The sequence below is a fragment of the Rattus rattus genome, chromosome 10, assembly GCF_011064425.1.
Source record: "Rattus rattus isolate New Zealand chromosome 10, Rrattus_CSIRO_v1, whole genome shotgun sequence".
Lineage (NCBI taxonomy): Eukaryota > Metazoa > Chordata > Mammalia > Rodentia > Muridae > Rattus > Rattus rattus.
In genome coordinates this window covers 59,393,913-59,401,427 of record NC_046163.1, presented here as the reverse complement: position 1 = coordinate 59,401,427, position 7,515 = coordinate 59,393,913, and the positions used below count along the sequence as shown (strand labels likewise).

General features: G+C 46.6%; 1 pseudogene; it reads left to right on the top strand.

Annotated features, from left to right (window-relative positions):
• The first annotated feature begins 6,478 nt into the window (after window positions 1-6,478).
• Window positions 6,479-6,870, top strand: LOC116911081 (annotated as a pseudogene).
• The last annotated feature ends 645 nt before the right edge of the window (window positions 6,871-7,515 follow it).

Here is a 7,515-nt window from a genome sequence, read left to right as displayed (position 1 = left end):
ACGTGCTTGTTAAAGAGAAATCCAAAATCGTTGTCTCATATCAGAAGAACCATCTGGTGTGGGACAGAGGAAAAAAGAGAAAGACTAGTTTATCACCAGAAATCTCACAATCATTTGGTTTTCATTGGACTCTCCAAGCCTTTCTTAAGGTAAAAATATCTAAAAATGGATACGATTATTATGTACATACACACTGTCTACCATGATACTAGTGGTCATACAGAATATTAACTAATTATAGAAATACGCTTCATCCAGCTTCCTGTGGGTGTTTTCAGGTTTGAATCTGAATCAGGTAACTAGGAACAAAGTTCGTGTGCCTCAGATGTGCTAAATGCATTGTGGATCTGCTAAATCTCAAACCTTTCTGGATCTGCTGACTATGGCATTTTAAATGTTTAAGTTTTCCTACCATTCCCAACAGTAACCTGTGAGGTCCCCAAGAAGATTGTGGTGACACCAAACACTGGGCAAAACTGCCCCATGCCTCTTCTGCCACCAGATTCTGCACAAGCAGTGGACACCTTTGGGTCCATTTACCCAGCCATGATTGCCACTAAGCTGACAAACACCACCCAAAGCTTTGGGCTACAAACTGCTTGAGACATTCACATCGCTGCATTTGTACGGGACTGATACACTTTACAGAACTCTGAACTCAAAATACTTAATCCTAAAACTGTCAAAATAGCCAAGTCGGATATCGTGAAAAGCTTGACAGAAGTAGCTTCATTATTGCAAAAGTTTTACTATGTTAAAGTTAAAATCTTTCCTTTTTATTTAGACAAGAAAGGGATGTAGGAATAATAGGAGTAAAAGGATAGATTATTAAACTATCGAGACACTACTAGCCAAAAATCTTACATTGGTATGGGTCTTTGTATACTGATACAGAATTAGGGTTTCATTTTGTTACATTGGCACAGATCTTTCTATATTGATGCAAAATCGAAGTTATATTTTGTTACAGTTTATTATGTATCAACTTTCTAAAGGTATTGTATCTACTTAATTCTTTAAAACGCAGTGTAATGCTTTTAAAGCTGCTCTTACAAATTGTTTAGGATAGTTAGGAAATGCAAGTTAATAGTTAGACAATCAAACCACGGTCGTGTTACATACTAATCTGGTTTATTACAGAAATGTTTCTGAGACTGAACAGGTAGTAAGCATCTACAAAGAAGCAATGTTTGCCCATTCCAATATATTATAGATAAATAGATGGTCTTCAAAACCCTTAGAATATGGCAAAGATGTTTTACTAATTTAAGGCTTTTTTGACAATGAAACATGTCTGTTCCTGGCAGCACCCCCATACTACTTCAAAGAAGAGATTGGGCAACTAAGAACCTCTGTATGGAATTTGCTTCAAATGTAGCAAAGCCAGCCACGGGGCAAAGTACCACCCTTGTCTCAACTGCTACCAGTTTGTTGCCCATGCTCTGGATAAGCAGGACATGAAAAATGTTGGCTGACAAACCCTGTCAGGACAAGATAGGCAAGTCCTTCATAATTCCTGCTTCACAGAAAAATTCCTCAGATATTCTGGGCCAGTCGGATAAAGACATGGAAGCTTTTCAGTGTTGCAGAGGACTCGTGGGTGACTGTCTGGGAAGCTCGAAGTCTCTACCATTGCCATCACCCACTGCAACCAGCCAGCTCCCGCTCGAATCTGATGCTGTGGAATGCTTAAATTACCAGCATTATAAAGGGAGTGACTTCAACTGCGAGCTGAGACTGTTGATTCATCAAAGTCTGGCCGGAGGAATTATTGGTGTTAAAGGTGCTAAAATCAAAGAACTTCGAGAAAACACTCAGACAGCAATCAAGCTTTTCCAGGAATGCTGCCCTCATTCTACTGACAGAGTTGTTCTTATTGGAGGAAAGCCCGATAGGGTTGTAGAATGCATCAAGATCATCCTTGACCTTATATCTGAGTCTCCCATCAAAGGATGTGCGCAACCTTATGATCCCAACTTCTATGATGAAACCTATGATTATGGTGGTTTTACAATGATGTTTGATGACCGCCGAGGACGACCTGTGGGATTCCCCATGCGGGGAAGAGGTGGTTTTGACAGAATGTCTCCTGGTCAGGGTGGGCGTCCCATGCCTCCTTCTAGAAGAGATTATGATGATATGAGCCCTCATCGAGGACCTCCACCACCACCTCCTGGTCGAGGTGGACAGGGTGGCAGCAGAGCTCGGAATCTTCCTCTTCCTCCTCCACCACCACCCAGAGGGGAAGATAAAGCTCATAAATTATATAAACCAGTGTGCACTTGCAACAGCTGAACCTTGGGTTTCAATAACAGTGACTAAGAGATGGAGAAACTGTGCTCTTTCAGGAGATTGACAACTATGTTTCCAACATCTTCCTAATATATATATATACATATATATATATATATATAATCTATCTATATCTAGATATCTACATAGATAGATAGATAGATAGATAGATAGATAGATAGATAGATAGATAGATAGATAGATAGATAGAGTGTATTCTTCACCTGTCACTAGTCTATATACATGTCTTCCTTGTGGTCAGGGTAAAGAATGTTTTCTTTAATTTCTACAATATGACCCAAACACATTCAGGGCTAAGAAGACAACTGGTGACCCACTTTCTACTCCAGGGCTGGACTTGCCCCTTCACACAGTCCTTTGAATGGGAGCAGATTATCTACATTCGGTTGAGCAAGGCTCATTATTTTTCTACCTTGTTTTTGAGACTCCCACAAGTATACGTACACATCATCGTAGCAGGATTCCATCCTGTGAAGTTTGTTTACCCTCTCACCTGCTGATAAATCTCTATACTGTATCCAGCTGTGCTCCAGAAGAAGAGTCACGGACAGGTCTTTGCCTACAAAGAGTACCTGGAAATGTACGTGGCTAAGGTCTCCCACTCCCTCACCTTAATTAATACGGTCGGGTTTTTTGATAAGTTTAGCAGTATTCATTCTAAAGCTTGCCGGCTACTCTATTATCTTTGTGGAGGTTCTGTCCAGATCTCAGTGCCTGAAGTTGTTGGTTTACGGCCCTATCTTGGTCCTTATCCACTGCTCTCACTTCTCCAGGGCTTGGACCTAGCAGGCCTTTGTATCACCCTGATGTGCCTTGAGATTATGTAATCAGCCTCTTGTCCTTGGTTCTTGCTTATAAAGCCATCCTGAAAATTACAGGGAGCATAAGAATGCTGAGCTGTGGCATGAGCTCGTAGGAGAAGGAGCTCTTGTGCTCTTCTGAGCTGGCCTCCTTCTCCGTGGCAGCACCCAGGGCCTCCCATGGGCACGCCACTGTCAGGGAGCATTCCCAGAGCTTCCTGGGCAGGTCATGTTGATTGCTTCTGATTCTGGCTGGCCCTTCTTTCCTGTTAGGTCCCTTTGGTGGCCTGGAGGTACAGTTTAGCTTGCTGGTTCTCAAGGAGCTGCTAGCCTCCTCCTGGCTGCCAAGCACCCAACGTCTATTATTCTCTGTGGACTCTTCGTATTGAAGATTTCCTGAAGTCTTTTCTACAGAGTCCATTCTTAGAGAAGGGCTTTGGAGCTCTTGCAGCTTGCCCTTTCCCATGAGAAAAATTCTAAAGCACTGTTCTCGAGTCGAGGGGAAGAAAGGTCGGCGGCCTCCTTCTCCTCGAAGGAACTGGTTTGCCCACAGGGTTCTGGAATCAGCTCCCAGATCTGGTCTTCTCAGTTGCCCTCCCCCCACTGTGGAACAGCCCTCCTGCAGTAAGGGGAAGGACGTGAGTGTTCTCAGCCTACCACAGCTGGCATAGACAGGCCCTCCACTTTGTCAAAGAGGACGATGAGAGGCTCCTAAGTGGCTTGGCTTCACAATCTAGGAATTTAGCCTTTGCGGTAATGGAGGAGGTGGAAGGAGTGAGAAATGCTGGTGACCTGCCTCTATGGTTGGTGGTCACCACAGCATGAGGAACTGTGTGAAAGGGCTGCAGTGTTAGGAAGGTTGGGAACCACGGCCCTAGAGGGTGTGCATAGCTGTTTTTACAGTTTCACTAAAATTGTTACACAGTCAATGATGGCCTCCCTGCAGAAGGGATGCCGAGAGCTGGGCACATCTCCACTCTGGAAGCCAGAGTACCTGGGATTGTATCTCACTGTGCTTTGTTTAGTGCCTCATTAGTAAAAACGGGGAACTTTTATTTCACATCACCCCGGGGCCGTTTGCACCAGACCATGCCAGTTTGCCACATAACCATGTCCAACTTCATTCTTTACGGCTCTCCTCTTCCCAATAGCAAAGGGGCAGGCCCTGCAGGCTGCTCCGCAGGCTCTCGGCTCTCTGGAATCTGCTTAAGTTTGACTATGAGGGGACCCAAGAAGCTACAGAGAAGTCCCTGATTCTCCCTTCCTTTCTCTGCGTCAAGCTTCACCTACTCAAGCATGGGAGCCAGCTCCAGCCAGCCAAGTTCTGTGGGTTTGCTTTCTCTGGGTGATGTCGGTGCTAAGGTAACCGAGGACCAGTGTCCTCCCTGTTGGGGTAGAAGTCTCAGCTCGAATCCAGACAAACCACAGCAGGCCAACATGATTCCACATAGAGAGGTTTAATGTAAGGACGAGACAAGGGAAAGGGACAGGAGAGAGAAGACTAGAAGAGGAGAGGAGTAGAGGCCAGCCATGAGCATGCGGACAGAAGTGGGGAGGTGAATGGGGAGAGAAAGGACAAAGGGGAAGAGGGGAAGAGGGGAAGATGGAAAGAGGGGAAGAGGGAAAGAGCAAGAGAGTGAGGAGAGGGCAAGCAACACCTTTTATAGTGTCAGGTACAGCTGGCTGTTGCCAGGTAACTGTGGGGGGGTGGAGCTTAGATGCTAACACTTCCTGTCTCCTGTTTAGCCCCCAAACCCTGTCATCTGAGTAACCTGTGTGTTGCAATAGATTTCTTCAGCTACCAGTACTTGAAGCCATGTCTGATTTTTTTAAGGTAGAGCTTATCCACAAGACCATTATCGCTTCTTGTTCTGATAAGTTCTTGTTTTGTTCACTTTATCCCACGTTGCCCAGTTTCTGTGTTCGGGTGCCCTGTGAGCACCGAAGGAACATGAAGAGCTTCATCTGGTGTGTCTGTTACCTCTTAGGGGGACATACTGCACACGGGAAGAACTGCACAGAAAAACCACCCCGAAACTGAGCCCAAATCCTTCTGTACCCCATCTAACCGCTAGTAGGCACTAAGCAGACACTGTCTAGATCATGGGTTGGGTCTCTCATGGTTACTCTGGAAAGGTGAGGCCTCAGGTGTTCTCACACAGAAGAGTAGATTAATGTCCTGCATGGTGAGCCATCCTGTCAAAAAAAATTCAACAAAGGCAGAATAAAAACCATGCTTCCTGTCTTGTCTACACCAGAGAACACAAAAATCCCACAATTCACGTAGAAGTTCCAGAAAACACAAAAATCCCACAATTCATGTGGGAGGTCCTTCTGTGGGATTGCTTGACAGGAGCCATCTTAAAAGACTGACCCTAGGCTTCCACACAGCCACTATGGCCTCAAAGAAATGCTTCTGCAAAGAATCAGCCCAAGGACTGAGTACAGAGAAGAGGTTTAAAGAACACAATGCCTTCAGGGCAAGTAGGAAGACAGCGTGGAGGGAAGAAGATGCACCCAAGGTCACTGGAGGCAGTGGGAGCCCAAGGCAGGAAAGCACTCTGCCTGTGAGTCAGGCTCTCCCTGAGTGTTTGCAGAGGCCCCAGCCTACTCCTACCAAGTGGATCTTAAAGCTGAAAATCGGGCCAGTGGGTGCCATTCCTAAATGTATCGGTGCACAGAGGGCCAACACCACGTCTTCCACAGAACTGTGGTTAGCTCTTTGGTACCTGCTTCCTGATGTGTTTCTTATGTGGAAACTGACTGTGTTGGCAGGGGCCCTACTGACCTCCCTGGGCCCTTCATCAGCCCCCAAGTCACTTGTTTCTTCCCTCGCAGCCATCCATTAATAGGAACTGCTGCCACAGAGTCAACCCTCTCCATGGACAGCTCCTCTGATCAGACAACTCCTCATCCCATGTCAGATACCACTGCAGCTTTCAAGAGTCAACCCAAGCTCCGTTAAGGAGAGCCACGGCCACACTTAGACCTCACACTTGCCAGTTTTAGAAGCTATGCCCCGTGAATACAGACTTGAACTTCCCACACATTTCCCTCTTCTGACTGTAAGTTCTTTGTATCTCAGAGTCTCAGTAGCCCACTTTCCTGAGAGTCTCAGAGGACCAGGAGCTGGCTCTGCGCTTCCCTGTCAGAAGGCAGCATGGGGATACTGCAGAGTGGCCCATCTCCCCCTGCCAGGCTGAAGGTTTCCTTTCTTAACCAAGGTACCCTGAATGTCTGTCTCCAGGACCCTCGTCTGTGGTAACTATTAGTCTGGTGGTGAGACCAGCATTCCTGGATTGCCTACAGACGTGCTCCTCTCACTGTAGGGGATCAAGAAAAGACTCTTGAGAACCAGGTGGCTTCAGCCGTGAACAATGCAGCAATGGCCGAGATTAAGGCTCAGGACCTGCACGGCAAGAAGAAGGAGGAGCTGTTGAAACAACTGGATGATCTGGAAGGTGGAACTGTCCCAGCTTCATGTCGCCAAAATGACAGGCAGCGCTGCGTCCAAGCTCTCCAAGATATGAGTCGTAGGCAAATTCATCGCCCGTATCCTCACTGTCATTAATCTTACTCAAAAGGAAAACCTCAGAAAATACTACAAGGGCAAGATGTACAAGCCGCTGGACCTGCCACCCAAGAAGACGAGAGCCGTGCGCTGCAGGCTCACCAAGCAGGAAGAGAGGCCAAAACAAAGAAGCAGCAGAGGAAGGGGCCGCTGTACCCACTGCGCAAGTGTGCAGTCAAGGCCTGAGGTGACAAGGACAATAAAGAGCAGAACTGACTAGCGAAAAAGAAAAAGACCGGTGAGCAGGGTTTTTTTTTCTTTCTCTTTTTCTTCCTTCCTCCCTTCCCCTGTTCTATTTATCTACTTATATGTTGGAGTGAACATTCTTCACATTGTCTGAGCCTCTGTATTTTCAACTGGGTTTTCTGTTTCATAAATATTCATCCTTTCTCACCTGCCTAAAGGCAATCGAGGAACGCATCAGGGGGTGTCTTGATATTGATTGAGTGTGATAAAGATCGTAGGGCCGATAGCTAGGCAGGAGGTGATGGGGCAGAACTGTTGGGTACAGAGAGGACACAGAAGAGGAGAGCGGGTGGGAGAGATTCAGAGCGGACATGGAGAGAACAGACATGGATCAGAGCTGAGCAGAGAGGTATAGAGGTGCCCACATGGCAGGCTATAGGTTTGATAGTTTAAGTTAAACGAGCCAGCTGGGAGACGGCCCCAGCAAAGGGCCTGAGCTTTAAACTGTAATAGAGAACGCATGTCCTTCTCTACACAGCTGGTGGGCATGTAAACATCCTGCTTCTTCCCTCCCTCCCTCTCTCCCTCCCTCCCTACCTACCTCCCTCCCTTCCTCCCTCTCTCCTTCCCCTCCCTCCCCTCCTA